The sequence below is a fragment of the Macaca thibetana genome, chromosome 15 (genome assembly GCF_024542745.1).
Source record: "Macaca thibetana thibetana isolate TM-01 chromosome 15, ASM2454274v1, whole genome shotgun sequence".
NCBI lineage: Eukaryota > Metazoa > Chordata > Mammalia > Primates > Cercopithecidae > Macaca > Macaca thibetana.
Window position 1 is genome coordinate 12902329 of NC_065592.1, and position 16298 is coordinate 12918626.

A 16298-nucleotide genomic window follows, 5' to 3' on the forward strand; every position below is an offset into this window, starting at 1 on the left:
AGCCTAACACTGATTCCCGCTCAAGATAAGTCCAAGCACTGGCGCATGGTGCCACAACTCAGTCTCCGACCCAGGCCTTTCCCTGCACTGGAGAAGCGGCGCGCATGCGCTCGGTCTCCCTCCCGGCCCCGCCCCGCGGGAAGCAACCGCTCCTTGCTTTCAGCTCTGGGGCTTGCGCACTACGTCCCCAGCCAGAGGCTCCTTCCCGGTCGGGGACTTCCGGAACGCCGGAGTGTGGTTCCGGGTCGTGTGCGGCTCAGGGTAATAGGGCTGCTGCTCGGCCGGCCGGCGGCGGCTAGCAGCAGGGGCATGAGGGCGAACCCGGGAAGCGGCAGCTGAGCGGGCCGGGAGGAGCGCCGGTCCCCGTGGATCCCGAGAGTGCAGAGCTCGGGGCAGGGGCCGGGAGGCGTGGGGGAGCCGGGCCCTCCCCTCAGGAACGTGTCCCGGGGCCGACCCGGCCCATAGTGTGGAAGCAGCTTCAGGTAAAGGTTGCCCCAGCCGCCAGCTCCCTGCCCCAGCCGCCTGCTCCCCGCCAGCCCACCAGCTTGCCCACCTGGCGGCCCTCTCACCCCTCCGGTTTCGGCGCTGCCCAGCGGGCCGCCTGCCGGGCCCTTGTTCAGGTGGCCCGGGAGCATTCGTTTCGTGGCGGTTTCCTGAACTGGAGGCTGTCAGGAGTCTGAGGCGGGTGTGTAGTTTAGGGGAAAAGAAGCCAGCGGACCTGGTAGTGTGGGTGTGGGAGGTGCAGTTGACTCCGGCAGTTTCTGGTCCTGCACTTGGCAATATCTAGGTGCCCTGGTCTTCATAATGTGAAAATCAAGGTTTTCAAGCATTGACTGTGTGGTCCCTGTTTCCTTGAGTCCCTTCTTCCCATCCCCCTTAAAGGGGTTAACAGCCTTACAGACTTTTCTAGCTACAGTGCTTCTGGAACTTTGATTCATCTTTCGTTTATGGGAGTGGCAAGGAGTCCTTTAGATTTGTTGAAGGCTGGGAAAAAGAGATTGTAGTGTAAACAAGAGTATGACTTTAACCAGAGACTCCCAGATTGACTCAGAAATTGGTTAAAACTTCCTTTTGAATGAATGAAAGTAACTTTGGAAGCCCACCACAGTACCTGGCACTGTGCAAAGCACCATGTTGTTATAAACCCAAATCGGCAAAGTTCAAAACTTTCCCAGGTGTGAACAGTCAAATGGAGACACATTGGTTTTAAAAAAAAAAAAAAGCAGCGTCCTCATTCTCTGACAAGCAGAAGGGGCGGATCCCTAATGTTAAAACCCACCTGAGCAGAAGCCTAGATATGGGTTTTATTCCGTATATTTTATGAGCCCACACAAGGTGCCTAGTAAACACGGAAAGAGTTCTTGATGAAGCAATAATTGTGTTCATGTTTTTCAGTTGACACACCTCCGGAATTTGGGGCATGCTGGTAGCCCTTTCCCATTCATCTGTGTGCTTATGCCTACCTTCAACTGTGTGTCCCAGACTGCACTTACACCCCCTTACATCTGTGAATCTGGCTCCTGGTTACCTTTCCAGTTCTGTCTGAAAAGGTCTCCTTCTTTAATTACCCCACCCTGGTCCATTACTCCAAATAAGTAGGATCTCTAATCTTTTTTGTTCTTTCCTATTCCATTGATTTTTGTAGAACATTCTCCCTACCCTGCCTAGGTTTCCCCTTTTCTCTATCAATCTATTGAGACGCTTCCTACAGCTCAGCTGAGTTGGCCTCGCCGAACCAATTTGGGACAACCCCAGCTGGAAATGATTTTTCCTCTAGAATTCTATAAGCACTCATTTTTATCTACAATTATTTAACTTAGCAAATGTTTACTGAATATGTATATGTGTGTGTGTGTATATATATATGTATATATATGCCAGGTACCATGGTAGGCAGTGTAGAGATAAGTAAGATTCAGTCTTTGCTTCCAGGAGATCAATTTAGTGAAAGAGAGATAAGGGAAATGAATAATTCTAACACAGTGATAAGTACATTGTGTGAAAGTTCTTGTGATGGTGGTAGTGCGGGAGAGGAATGGGTTATTCTCCTTTGAGGGATGGGATGTGGCCAGGTAAGGCTTCATGATTTGAGGTAAACTAAACTTTGAGTATTTGGGTTTTTTTTTTTTTTTTTTTGAGAAGGAGTCTCACTTTGTCGCCCAGGCTGGAGTGCAGTGGCACTATCTCGGCTCACTGCAAGCTCCGCCTCCCGGGTTCATGCCATTCTCCTGCCTCAGCCTCCTAGTAGCTGGGACTACAGGCGCCCGCTACCACACCCGGCTAATTTTTTGTATTTTTAGTAGAGACGGGGTTTCACCGTGTTAGCCAGGATGGTCTCGATCTCCTGACCTTGTGATCCGCCCGCCGCGGCCTCCCAAAGTGCTGGGATTACAGGCGTGAGCCACAGCGCCCGGCCTAGTATTTGGGTATTATATAGGGGTTTCTATTGTTTAATCACTTTAACCTCAATTTACAGATTAGGAAGACCCAGAATAAATTAAACAGCTGTTAGGAGACAGAGCCAGGATTCAAACCCACGTCTCTCTGATGCCTAAATCTGTTCTTTTTCCATTACATATCTTGCCTTTTCCTCACACCATCTCTCTCTTTATGCAAGTACATATTGAAACAAAAAGGTATATAGAACAAAACATTTGTATGTTAAAATGAATGGTACAGAGATCTTTTAAACGCAAAGACTGTGCTCTTCCAAGGCAAGGAGATGGCAGGTAGGTTAGCTCAGCTTTGAATATGAGCAGAGAAAACAGTCTGTAGAAAATAAGCATGACTCTGGATTCAATTCCTGGTCCCTGTTTTTACAGGATATGTGACCTTTGGCACATAACCCCAAGCATCATTTTCTTTAACTAGGGGTTAGGTTAGGGAATAATATTGACAACATGGAGTGTAGTGAGTATTTATTGAACTAATGGGGATAAAGGGCCTGGTTTGTGGTAAAGTCCCCCAAAATAAATAGCTATAAGATACAAAGGTATAATGCTTGAGGCATGGTTTTAGAGTGGTGAATGAGTTTACAGCCTGAGTCAAGCAAGTCATTGCTTCTTTTAGCAGAGTACAAGGACATAAAGTTGGAGGGGCAATAGTGGTCAGAGTCAGTGAGGGTTTGAATACCAGGCAAAGGAGGTAAATTCCAATTTCTGCTAATAACTTTTCCAGTTAATAAGTACTTCGAGGATCTGTGATTCATTTCAGCAGTGCCAGGCAAAATGTTAGACCTTGGGGATACGAAAAGAAGTAAAATTGGGTCCCTATCCTGAGGTTGTTGACATTCTAGTGGAGGAGATGTGTGTGCGTGGGTGAACTATAATAAAGTACTGTGGGTTCTAAGGTAGAAGTCCCCAGGGGTACCCTAGAGCACTGAGAAGGGAACACTGATGATGGTAGGTAATAGGTAATGAGTACTTACTCTGCTAGCATGATGTTAAATGCTTTATCTCATTTTTTTTCTTGTGTGAGAAGGTGTTATTAGCATCCTGATTTTACAGATGAGGAAACTGGGGCACAGAGACCTTGAATAACTTCCTTAAGTTTATGCTGCTGGTAGATGTGTAAGATAGAGGGGATTATGTGCTGAACACTGGGATGTGCACTCTTCGTTACTGCACCATGTTGCTTGTTCTTTGTGATGTGGATGGGGTCCCTCTGGAAAGGCTTCAGAGAGAAACTGGCTCTTGAGCTGTAGCTTCGGTGTGCCAGTCACTGTGAGACAGGAGGGATCATGAGGAATGGAAGTGGCCTTTGCACTAAAGGAGCTTGTAGCCTCATCTGTTACTTTAAATGTTTTTCTTTTTTGGCAGGAGAGCTTGTTTTGCTTATTGACTGAAACCTGAAGACTTCAGAAACTTTTGCATTGAGTGGATTTATATGATTCAGGCTAAGATAATTTGCTAGCAATCTGTTATTCTAATGTATAGGCCTTACTGTTAAGGACACAGTCGTAGATGTCAAATTATATGACAAGGACTTCTGTCACGTTACGTGTTTTTTTTTTTTTTTTTTTTTTTTTTTTTTTTGAGACAGAGTCTTGCTGTATCACCCAGGGTGGAGTGCAGTGACATGATCTTGGCTGACTGCAACCTCTGCTTCTTGGGTTCAAAACTAGGACTATAGGCAGGTGCCACCACGCCTGGCCAATTTTTGTGTTTTTAGTAGAGACGGGGTTTTGCTGTGTTGTCCAGGCTGGTGTCGAACTCCTGACCTCAGGTGATCCGCCTGCCTTGGGCTCTCAAAGTGCTGAGATTACAGGCGTGAGCCACCATGCCCGGCCACATACATTTTTTCCCCATGGGAGGTGCCCTGACTTGTTTCTGTGAGTTTGAAGTTTTTGTGAAGTTTTTTTACTCAGAAGTCAGCATATTTCAGCTTGTATTTAAGAGGCTTAGTGGTTAAATGTGTTACTTAAGAGTCACACAGGTAATGTGTGATAGAGCCACAAAAAACTGGCCAAAAAAGAGTAAACAAATCTTCATTAAATTATTATTATTGTTCTGTTTGAGCATCTTCCTCAGTGGTATCCAAGTCCGTGCCTGTTATGTACTAGGATGAGTAGGCTGGGCCTTGATGAACTGGAGAGCGCAGGCCCAAACTAAAGGGGGCAGTTGCTGCTCAGCTCCACTTGCTTTTGCCATGTGAGGAAGTAGGCCCAGTGGATATTTTGATTTTTTTTGGAAAAGATGCTGGAAATCTGGATTTTAATGTATTCTTATTTATTTATTTAACTTTTAGAGACAGGGTGTTGTTCTATCAGGCTGGAGTGCAGTTTCACAGTAATAGCTCACTACAGCCTTGAATTCCTGGTCTCAGGTGATCCTCCCACCTCTGCCTCCCCAGTAGATGGGACTACAGGTGCATGCCACTATGTGTAACTAGTGTTTTTTTATTTTTTTTGAGACGGAGCCTTACTCTTGTTGCCCAGGCTGGAGTGCAGTGGCGTGACCTTGGCTTACTTCAACCTCTGCCTCCTGGGTTCAAACGATTCTTCTGCCTCAGCCTCCTGAGTTGCTGGCACTACAGGTGTGCATCACCACACCCAGCTAATTTTTGTATTTTTAGTAGAGATAGGGTTTTGCCGTGTTGGCTAGGCTGGTCTTGAACTCCTGACCTCAAGTGATGTGCCTGCCTCGGGCTCTCCAAGTGCTGGGATTACAGGGGTGAGCCACTCTGCCCGGCCGTGTACTAGCTAGTTGTTTTTTGTGTGTGTGTGTGTGTGTGTGTGTGAAGGAGTTTTGCTCTTGTTGCCCAGGCTGGAGTGCAATGGCGGGACCTCGACTCACCGCAACCTCCACCTCCTGGGTTCAAGCAATTCTCCTGCCTCAGCCTCCTGAGTAGCTGAGATTACAGGCATGCACCACTTTGCCTGGCTAATTTTGTATTTTTAGTAGAGACAGGGTTTCTCCATGTTAGTCAGGCTGGTCTCGAACTCCCAACCTCAGGTGATCCACCTGCCTTGGCCTCCCAAAGTGCTAGGATTACAGGCGTGAACCACTGCGCCTGAGCTAGTTTTTAAAAAAATTTTTGTAGAGACAGTGTCTATGTTGCCTAGGCTGGTGTCAAACTCCTGCCTTCAAACAATACTCCTGCCACGGCCTCCCAAATTGTTGGGATTACAGGTGTGAGCCACTGCATGTGGTGGATTTTAATGTATTTAGTTTAAAAATTTGCCATTAAAAATTATGTTGATCAAAACATATTTGCAGGCTGAGTGTAATTCTAGGCTGCCTGATTGTGAACTCCAACCTACCTGGCTGCTGAAATTCTGGTACCTGGTGTTCAGAGCAGGAAGTACCAATACAGTGTTTTGCTTATTGATTAGAAATCTCATGGTAAATTGCCAGTGTGAGGGGGCATTGTGGCTTGCCCTGATGCTTTTGGAGAGTGGCAAGGTGAATGCTTTTATTGTATAATTAGGCTAAAGTATAGATTTGGCTGGTGAGATGACCTTATAATACTTCTGTTTTGTGCTGTTAGCACTTTAAATGCTACCAGATTTCTTGTCTCTTGGCCCTCTCCACAATAGTATAAAGTGGTATTGTAAATTTGTTAAATGCTCTTGTATACCTTATTTTCTTTAGTCTTCATAGTCCTATGAGATGGGTAGTATTACAAAGGGGGTAATCATCACATCTTGAGATGAAGAAATTGGCACCCAGTGAATCACAATTTAGTAGAAAGTGCAGTTGACTAGAGAGGGACTTGCATCCTGAATGTGCTGATACCACTAACAGCCTTTGGAGTTTGGTCACATCACTTACAAATCCTTGGCTCTTTCTTCCTTTTTGGATAAATAATGAGGAGTGTAATTCAAGTCTTGCTGAAATTCAATTCATAGTATCCTATACTTGAGTATACTTTTATGAATATACTTTTATTATTGATGCAAAGTGTACTGAATGTGTAAAACTTCAAAAAAAAGATAACATTTTCCAGTTCCCTATGGACTCATTTTAAGGAACTGTGTTACAAATAAGTACCATTTCAGCAGAGAAATTGGTAGAAAATTGAAGGAATGGTTTTCTTTTCAGGATGCCAAGCTTTCTGTTTCTAATTGATATGCTTAAAGTCACACAACTGATTACTGGCAGACTCCAGTGGAGGTGACTCAAATCTAAAACGCTGCCCCTCCTGTCTTGCTGGCAGGTCAGGAACCGCTGCTCAGCTCTTCATCTATTCTTTATTCATTACTTCCTCTGGGAAAGGCCCTTGATGGGCCAGGTGCTCCCCCAATGCATGCAGTGCCTATTGACTATATATACTCAAGATTGAAAGAGGGCATAGAGATAACCCAGCACAGTGAGAGAAATATGGTCAGGGAGTTCCCAGCCCAAGAGTTTAATTTATTTTTATTTTAATACCCAGCTTCCACAAGGCAAAAATTGAAGAAATACTGGTCTTGTAGATACTTGTTTTCATTCTTACTCTATTGTATAAGGAAATAACATAGCATATAAAAACAAAGAGAATAAATCCTGAGCAGTCATTCAAAATTTATTAACTCTAGTTGGCAGCAGTCTAGATATGTTGGGGAAATGGATTTAATATAGGCAACACAAAATTTGGACTGAAAGTAGAATACAGTTTTATGTAATTGAAGGTGAGAAAAATGGGAGAAACCACTTAAAAAACAAACCTGAAATTCTAGAAAGAACAAAAAGGTATTAGAATAACTATTGGGATTAAGTTACAGTAATTGCTTGTGAAATAAGTGGAATATTATGTCACATTTATGCCTAAATATATGCAGTGTTAGATTCTTAATATCCTATACTTGAGTATACTTTTATGAATATACTTTTATTATTGATGCAAAGCGTACTGAATGCGTAAAACTTCAAAAAATAACATTTTCCACTTCCCTATGGACTCATTTTTAGGTACTGTGTTATAAATAAGTACCATTTCAGCAGAGAAATTGGTAGAAAATTGTTTGAAGGAATGGTTTTCTTTGGAAAATAAAGCAAATATTTAATCTGAACTTTGGTTACTGACATAAAGGAGACTAATGAAGAACTGAAATGCAGACTTGAATTTTAAGCAGTGTGATGTGGGGCTTTGGGCAGACCCACTTGGATTTGATTATTGGCTTTGTCAGTCTGTAAGCTGGACAGTCTGCAAAATGGGGACAGTAATGCCAATCTCACATAGTTCTTAGTGAGGACTAAATGAAACAGTATATGTAAGTACCTAGTAAGTACTGTGATGCTTCTGGAGAGATGCAGGTCCAGGCTGAGCATCCCTACTCATAATATTCAAAATCTGGGTCAGGTGTGCTGGCTCACACCTGTAGTCTCAGCACTTTTGGGAGGCCAAGATGAACGGATCGCTTGAGCTTGGGAGTTCAAGAGCAGCCTGGGCAAAATAATGAAACCCTGTCTCTACAAAAAAATTAGCCAGGCATGGTGGTGCGCATCTGTAGTTCAAGGCTGAGGTGGGAGGATTGCTTGAGCCCAGGGGGCTGAGGCTGCAGTGAGCCATGATCGTACACTGTACTCCAGCCTGGGCAACAGAGCAAGACTGTCCAAAAAAAAAAAAAAAAAAAAAAAAAAAAAATATATATATATATATATATATATATATATATATATATGTATAAAAGTAAAAAATCCTTCAAAATTCGAAACTTTTTGAACCAACATGATGCTACAAGTGGAAAATTCGACACCTGACCTCATGTGACAGGTTGCAGTTAAAACTTTACTTCATGTACAAAATTATTAAAAATATTGGCTGGGTGAGGTGGCTCATAACCAGTAATCCTGGGAGACCAAAGTGGGAGGATTGCTTGAGTTCAGGAGTTAGAGAGCAGCCTGGGCAACACAGCAAGACCTCGTCTGTACTAAAAATCAAAACAATTAGCTTGGTGTGGTGGTGTGTGCCTGTATTCCCAGCTACTTGGGAGGCCGAGGCAGGAGGATTGTTCGAGCCTGAGGTGTCAAGGCTACAGTGAGCCATGATTGTGCTCCTGCACTCCAGCCTGGATGACAGAGGGAAACCCTGCCTCAAAAAAAAAAAAAAAAAAAATTGTATAAAATTACCTTCAGGCTATGTGTGTAAAGTGTATATGAAACATAAGTGAATCGCATGTTTAGACTTGGATCTCATCCCCAAGATACTGCATGATATATATGAAAATATTCCAAAATTCAAAGAAAATCCGGAATCTGAAACACTTCTGGTTCCAAGCATTTTAGATGAGAGATACCAACCTCTACTGGCATTCAGGGCATAAGACATTCAGGATGTTAATATGGTGTAATAAGCAATGATTTCATGGAGTGGTTGTAAAAGAGTGAAACTCATTTTCAAGTCTGGATCATGAAATTTGTTAATTTCTGGTTGTGTTTTGTAAATTAGTGCACCTACCTACTGTATTGAGAGAAGGACTTCAGGATGCTGTTTTTAAGCTATTATATGAGTTGATCTGTTGAGTAACAAGAAACACTTCCAAGTGTTTATATTATCTTTTTTGTGCCTATAACTGCCCTTTGTTAGAAAAGGGATATTATGTTATCCCTGTCCCCATTTCACAAATGCTGAAACTGAAGCTTAGAGAAGTAATGTAATTATTGATAAAAATATAGAGTTACCGGGCTGCGTGCGGTGGCTTATCCTGTAATCCTAGCCCTTTGGGAGGCTCAGGCAGTTGGATCACCTGAGGTCAGGAGTTCGAGACCAGCCTGGCCAACATGGCAAAACCCTATCTCTAGTAAAAATACAAAAATTTGCCAGACGTGGCACACACACGCCCGTAGTCCCAGTTACTCAGGAGGCTGAGGCAGGAGAATTGCTCAAACCTGGGAGGCGGAGGTTGCCATGAGCCAAGATCGTGCCATTACACTCCAGCCTGGGCGACAAGAGTGAAACTCCGTCTCAAAAAAACAAAACAAAACAAAATATATATATATATTTAGTATATATATTTAGTGTATTTCTATATTTAGTATATATATTTAGTATATATGTATATATTTAGTGTATAAATATAGAGAGAGTGTGTATATATATAGAGAGAGAGCGCGCGTGCATGTGCGAGTGGCAAAACTAGGACTTGACCTTTGTTTAGACTCAGAGTACTGAAAAGCACTATTAGTTTTTTTGTTTTTTTGGTCACTTTTCCATGCTGCTCTAGATTTGGATGTTGGGACTGGCCCTCTCTTGGAACTGTCATTAACTATGGCCCTTTGCCTTCATTTAAACTTAATGTTTACAAAAAGTTGTTATTGATTATGTTGTGAGAGTATTTGATTATAGGTATAATGTTATGATATGAAGCTTAAGGATTTAATGAAAATACTAATACTCACTGATAATAAAGATTGGTAGTAAGATGGTTACTCATATTGGTAGTGGGAATGTAAATTAGTAAAACTTCTGGAAAGCACTTTGGCAGTATTTATTACAAGCTTTTAAAAAAAGTTATGCATGCCTTTTGAGCTTGTAATTCCATTTCTAGGAATCTTTATTAAAGAAATCAGAGATGTTGAAAGATATTCATGTTCAAAGATGTTCACTGCAGCATTTATAGCAAAAATTAGAACCTTAATGTTCAATAAAAATTAGAGAAATCATGGAAAATTCATAGAATGGAAATAATATACAGTCATCTTAGATGTTTCAGAAGAATTTTAGTGACATACTAATATGCTAACCATAATAAGTGAAAAAAGGATATGACATTCTATAAAGTATGGTCTCAATTATGTCAAACATGTATGCAAAGAAAAGAAATAGGTGGGCTGGGCGTGGTGGCTCACGCCTGTAATCCCAGCACTTTGGGATTCCAAGGCGGGCAGAGCACGAGGTCAGGAGATTAAGACCATCCTGGCGAACACAGTGAAACCCCGTCTCTACTAAAAGATACAAAAAATTAGCCAGGTGTGGTGGCAGGCCCCTGTAGTCCCAGCTACTCAGGAGGCTGAGGTAGGAGAATGGCGTGAACCCAGGAGGCGGAGCTTGCAGTGAGCCCAGATAGTGCCACTGCACTCCAGCCTGGGTGACAGAGCGAGACTCCAGCTCAAAAAAAAAAAAAAAAAAAAAAAAAAAAGACATAGGTGGTGAGATTATAAGACTTTATATTTTTCTCAGTTTTAGAAATGTTCTTTGATCAATTATTTTAAAATAAATCATAGTTTAAAATGGATATTAACAAGTATGAGTACAGTCAGTGACCATCATTTTAACCAATAGTTTTCACTAATGCAGGTGATTGTGAAGTTATAAATGGATTGTATTTTCAAGATAGTTTTCACTTCATTTATTTTGTACTTAGAACAAGGTTTCGTATGTCCTGACATAAATGATGTTACTATTCCCAGGTAAGCCTTCTTTTCACCCAAAAGTCCGATTTAAGACAGTATTCTGGAAGAAGAGCTGTATTCGTATTGGTGGTATCATTGTCCCAGTGCTACCGCCACCTCTTCAGTGACCACGGGTGCAGTGAGTAGGCCTGTGACAGCTCTGTGTTTACTTTCAGAGGGGAGTCCACTCCTATCTGTGGAGTTGAGGTTGGCCTTTGGTAGACAGAGATTGTGAGTTGAATGCTTACATATTGGGAAGTGATTTTTTGGTATGGAAAATTATAAGTGTTAAAAAGGTAAACTGAGGCATAAGATTTTAGAGTTTATTTGCACAAACAGCAGTTCATGAATTGGGCAGCTTCAAATCAGAAGTGATTCAGGGTCTCCATTGAGGGAAAGTAAGAGGGGAAGCTTTTGTAGGAAGACCGTGGAAGTAAAACAAAGAAAAGATTTGATTAGTTAGTTTTACAGTTGATCACTACCATTGGAAGGTCCCCAGTTATATAGGTTTGTTGGCTGCTTCTGACTAGATAAGCTTAAGTTTTTTTTTTCATGTATGCATTTATAAAACATATCTCAAGTTTTGCTTATGTTTGCAAATCAAACAAGGTTAAGGTCATTTATAAGGCCTAACTAGTTTTGTCTGCTCGAATTTTTCAGGCCAGGTCTGATTTTTGTTGTTGTTGTTTTATTTGTTTTTATTTTTTTATTTTTTATTTTTATTTTTATTATTGTTTTGAGACAGGGTTTTTGCTCTGTTGCCCAGGCTGGAGTGCAGTGGCATGATCACGGCTCATTGCAGCCTCAACTTCCTGGACTCAAGCAATCCTCCCACCTCAGCCTCCCCAGTAGCCGAGACTACAGGCATGCACTACCATGGCCTCCCAAAGTGTTGGGATTGTAGACCTGAACCACTGCCCCTGGACAGGCCTGTTCTGTTTTAATTTATTTTAACAAATGTAAATATCTGTCTCACTTTTTTTGTGAGAAAAAGATTGAAGATCAAATTTGGATTTCAATTTTTCTGATAACAGTAGTTAGTAAAAATATGAGTGTTAAAATATGATGAATTGTTGCCTTTTACTCTTTTCTAATTATCATATACTTTATAATTGAAATAGTTTCAGGCTGGGCGCAGTAATCCCAACACTTTGGGAGGCTGAGGCAGGCGGATCACCTGAGGTCGGGAGTTCGAGACCAGCCTGACCAACATGTAGAAATCCTGTCTCTACTAAAAATACAAAATTAGCCGGATGTGATGGCACATGCCTGTAATCCCAGCTACAGGCAGGAGAAGCACTTGAACCCGAGAGGCGGAGGTTGCAGTGAGCCAAGATTGCGCTATTGCACTCCAGGCTGGGCAACAACTGTGAAACTCCATCTCAAAAAAAAAAGAAAAGAAATAGTTTCAGCTTGTACAGTTAAGCATGATGGCCGGTTAGGTTTGTTTTTTTCAAATGTGCATACTGATTCTCTTATGTACAATATAAAAATGTGCATACTGATTCTCTTATGTACAATGCAAAAAATTTACCGAAGTATTTGAGCATGTTTAAATTAGGAAAATATCAGGCAAGATGTTTCTTTTGTAAACTACTTCTGTCCAAAGCATTCTGTATATTATCAGAATGAAAAATGACAGCACTTTGTCATCTGTTCAAATTGATATTGCACTCTTTGCAATGACAGCTGAAAAGGCCCACAGGTGCCATATAAAGAGGTGACCATGTTGTCATATTTCATTTCGGCATCCCTCTGCAAAGCCATAATTACCTAATTAGGTTGTTAATTAGGAGATTAGCATTTCACTGTATTGATAGAATGCTCTTTACCGGTGTGGGGCGAGATACAGATTTGTCTGCTCTAATTTATAATCTCTGCCTGTTTTGTGCTTATTTATTTGCTTAAGATGCTGGTATGGGGCAATTCTCAGTTTACCTGAGAAACAGTTTACAAGCTAAGGAAGCTTTGATCACTGGATTAAAGTTGCTAAGTTAAAATATGGACACATCTCCAAAATTAAAATAAAAATTCCAAGTTGGTATAACTTGTATTATTGTTAACACAGACAACAAACACAGTAAGAATTCACATTGTTGGTATAAAAAAATTCAAAAGACGAAAACTTAAGTCTGAACTGTGATAGGGATTTATCTGTCCTAAACGAGGCAAAATAAATAAATAAATAAATAATCTTCAATGACAGACCTCTGCCATTGGGACTTATAAGAATATGTTAAATGTTTTGAACGTATTTAAGAAACTGAAGCTTGGTTAATAACTTCAGAACAAATATATTGAGTCTTCAGTTTAGACTTTCTTAGATAGTCATGCGTCAGGTTTTATTTCATTTGTACCTTCTGTCCATTAGTCTGTGCTTGGAACATTCTTTTCCCACAGTCTTTGCAGTGTTGAGTGCTTATGGAATTTGAAGTATTTCACAATAACCTTCACTTGGTGAGCTATTTGGAGTAAGCACAGTTTCTATAAAGTGTGTCTAACATTCTTTTGGGAGAGAGGGGCAGGGAGAATGATTTCCATGTATTTTCTCTGTAGCGTTTGTAATTTGCATTATGCATACTTTTCTGCCTTTTTTAGTTACGGAAATTAGGAGTTTCAGAACAATGTTCAGAGCACCATTCCCACTGAGATAGTAGTTTAGCTTCTTTTGATCGTATTGGTATTGGCATTCAAATTGTAGTAAATGCATGTGTGCGTAAGTCCTTTTTCCCTACAGTTATGAAGAATTGCATTTGTTTTATAGCTGTAATTTTCTTAAAACTTTTTTTTTTTTTTATTTTTTATTTTTATGGAGTCTTGCTCTGTTTCCCAGGCTGGAGTGCCATGGCACCATCCTGGCTTACTGAAACCTCTGCCTCCCGAGTTCAAGCAGTTCTCCTGCCTCAACCTCCCAAGTAGCTGAGATTATAGGTGTGCACCACCACACCTGGTTGATTTTTGTATTTTACTAAAGACAGAGTTTCACCATGTTGCCAGGCTGGTCTCGAACTCCTGACCTCAGGCGATCTACCTGCCTCAGCCTCCCAAAGTGCTGGGATTACAAGTGTGAGCCACTGTGCCCAAGTTGAAAAAATTTTAAAAATTAAAAAAAATGTTTAATACAAATAATAGAGAAGGGATCTTGCTATAGTGCCCAGGCTAGTCTTGAACTCCTGGGCTCAAGGGATCTTCCTCCTCCGCCTCCCAAAGTGCTGGGTTTACAGGTGTGAGCCCCTATGCCTGTCCAATTATATATATACACACACACACACGCACACACACACACACATATATATATAAAATTATTATTTTTTTTTGAGGTGGAATTTCACTCTTGTTGCCCAAGCTGGAGTGCAATGGCATGATCTCGGCTCACTGCAACCTCCGCCTCCTGGGTTCAAGTGATTTTTCTGCCTCAGCTGCCCGAGTATCTGGGATTACAGGCGCGTGCTACCACACCTGGCTAATTTTTCGTATTTTTAGTAGAGACAGGGTTTCACCATGTTGGCCAGGCTGGTCTCGAAATCCTGACCTCAGGTGATATGCATGCCTCGGCCTCCCAAAATGCTGGAATTACAGGTGTGAGCCACCGTGCCTGGCCTGTTTTCTTAATATAAAAATATTTTTGGGCTGGGTGTGGTGGCTCATGCCTGTAATCCCAGCACTTTGGGAGGCCGAGGTGGGTGGATCACCTGAGATCAGGAGTTCTAGACCAGCCTGGCCAACATTGTGAAGCCCTGTTTCTACTAAAAATACAAAAATTAGCTGGGTGTAATCCCAGCTACTTGGGAGACTAAGGCAAGAGAATCGCTTGAACCCGGGAGGCAGAGGTTGCAGTGAGCCTAGATCGCGCCACTGCACTCCAGCCTAGGTGATAGAGCGAGACTCTGGCTCAAAAAAAAAAAAAAAAAAAAAAAGAAGCCTGGGTTCTGTGGCTCGTGCTGTAATCCTAGCACTTTGGGAGGCTGCAAATGGATCACTTGAGGTGAGGAGTTCGAAACCAGCCTGGCCAACATGGTGAAACCCCATCTCTACTAAAAATTCAAAAATTAGCCGAGCTGTGGTAACGTGTGCCTGTAATTCCAGCTACTTGGAAGACTGGAGAATTGTTTGAACACCTGGGAGGCAGAGATTGCAGTGGGCTGAGATTGCACCACTGCACTCCAGCCTGGGTAACAGAGTGAGACTCTGTCTCAAAAAAAAAAATATATATATATATGTGTTTGTGTGTGTGTGTGTGTGTGTGTGTGTGTGTGTATACACACACACATATATATGTGAAAGTTCTCATTAGTTTTTTGCTTAATTGTAATCATTTTATTCAATCAATATATACTGAATCTGTATTAGTCACTAGTCATATGTGTGGGAATTGGCCAATGAAATCTACAGACATGGTCTCTGCTCTTATGAACTTGCATTCTAGAAAGGGAAAGGACAGCCTAGGTGGAGAAGTAGAACCTAACTTGAAGCGATATAGTAATGAGAGTCAAGGTGAGTATGGAGGAGTATCTACTTTGGACTTGATAAAGTGAAATCTTCCTGGGGCAGGAGACGTCTAAGTGTGAAGGAAAAAGAGATGTCTAAGCCAGGTGACAAGACAGATAAAATTTCAGAGAGAAGAAGTGTATGTTCAAAAGTTGAAGAAAACCAAGTTCACTGAGGCCGGAGTAGAAAGAACTGATGGGATATGTGGGAGATGGGGCTGCAGATGTAGGCAAGGCTTGGTCATGTTAAGGAGTTGGGAGAGTCATTGAAAGATTTTAAGACAAGTTAGGAAACAATTGCAGTAGCCTAGGTGTGAGACATGGTGACTTGGGTTAGTGTTTCTGTTTCTTTGTTTTTTTAAGAGACAGGGTCTCACTCTGTCACCCAGGTTGGAATGTGGTGGTGTGATCACAGCTCACTGCAGCCTTGACTTCCTGGCCTCGAGCAGTTCTCTTACCTCAGAGGTAAGGGTAGCTAGGACTACAGGCAGGCGCCACTGCTCCTAGTGAATTTAAAAAAGTTTTTGGTACAGACAGAATCTGCCCAGGCTGCTCATGAACTCCTGGTCTCAAGTGATCCTTTTGCTGTGACCCTCCAAAGCACTGGGATTATAGGTGTGAACCACTGCACCCAGCTGAATTAGGTTATTGAGATGAAGAGACGTGGATAAAATCTAAGGAGAGAGAAGTTAGGATGCACAGGATGGGTAACTAAATGGCTCTGGGCTTCATAAAAGGGAGCCCAGAACACTGGAGTGTCACTTTGGGGCCCTACGATGGAACAGTAGTTTTGTGAGGTAATGAGAAAAACTAAGGCTCAGATAAATGTGACCTTCCCAATTTTCTCAGCAACTAAGTGCTGGAATTGGGAGCATACCCAGCTGCCATGTCATGTTGCCTTTCTTGGTTTATCTCCTTCAGTTTGTTTATTCCAAAGTGAAGAGAATTAACTCTCCAAGTACCAGTAGCTCAGTAGGCTGCTGACAGAGGTATTGTG

General features: G+C 41.9%; 1 protein-coding gene across 3 annotated transcripts in view; it reads left to right on the forward strand.

Annotated features, from left to right (window-relative positions):
• The first annotated feature begins 232 nt into the window (after positions 1-232).
• MAPKAP1 (MAPK associated protein 1) overlaps positions 233-16298 on the forward strand; it is a 270270-nt gene continuing 254204 nt past the window's right edge. For 2 of the 3 annotated variants that reach the window (XM_050760553.1, XM_050760554.1), the window contains exon 1: positions 240-482. The gene's annotated coding sequence lies outside the window, so the exon portion shown is untranslated. Of the gene's footprint in view, positions 483-16298 lie in introns of all 3 variants that reach the window. The other variant, XM_050760550.1, reaches the window with a different exon arrangement.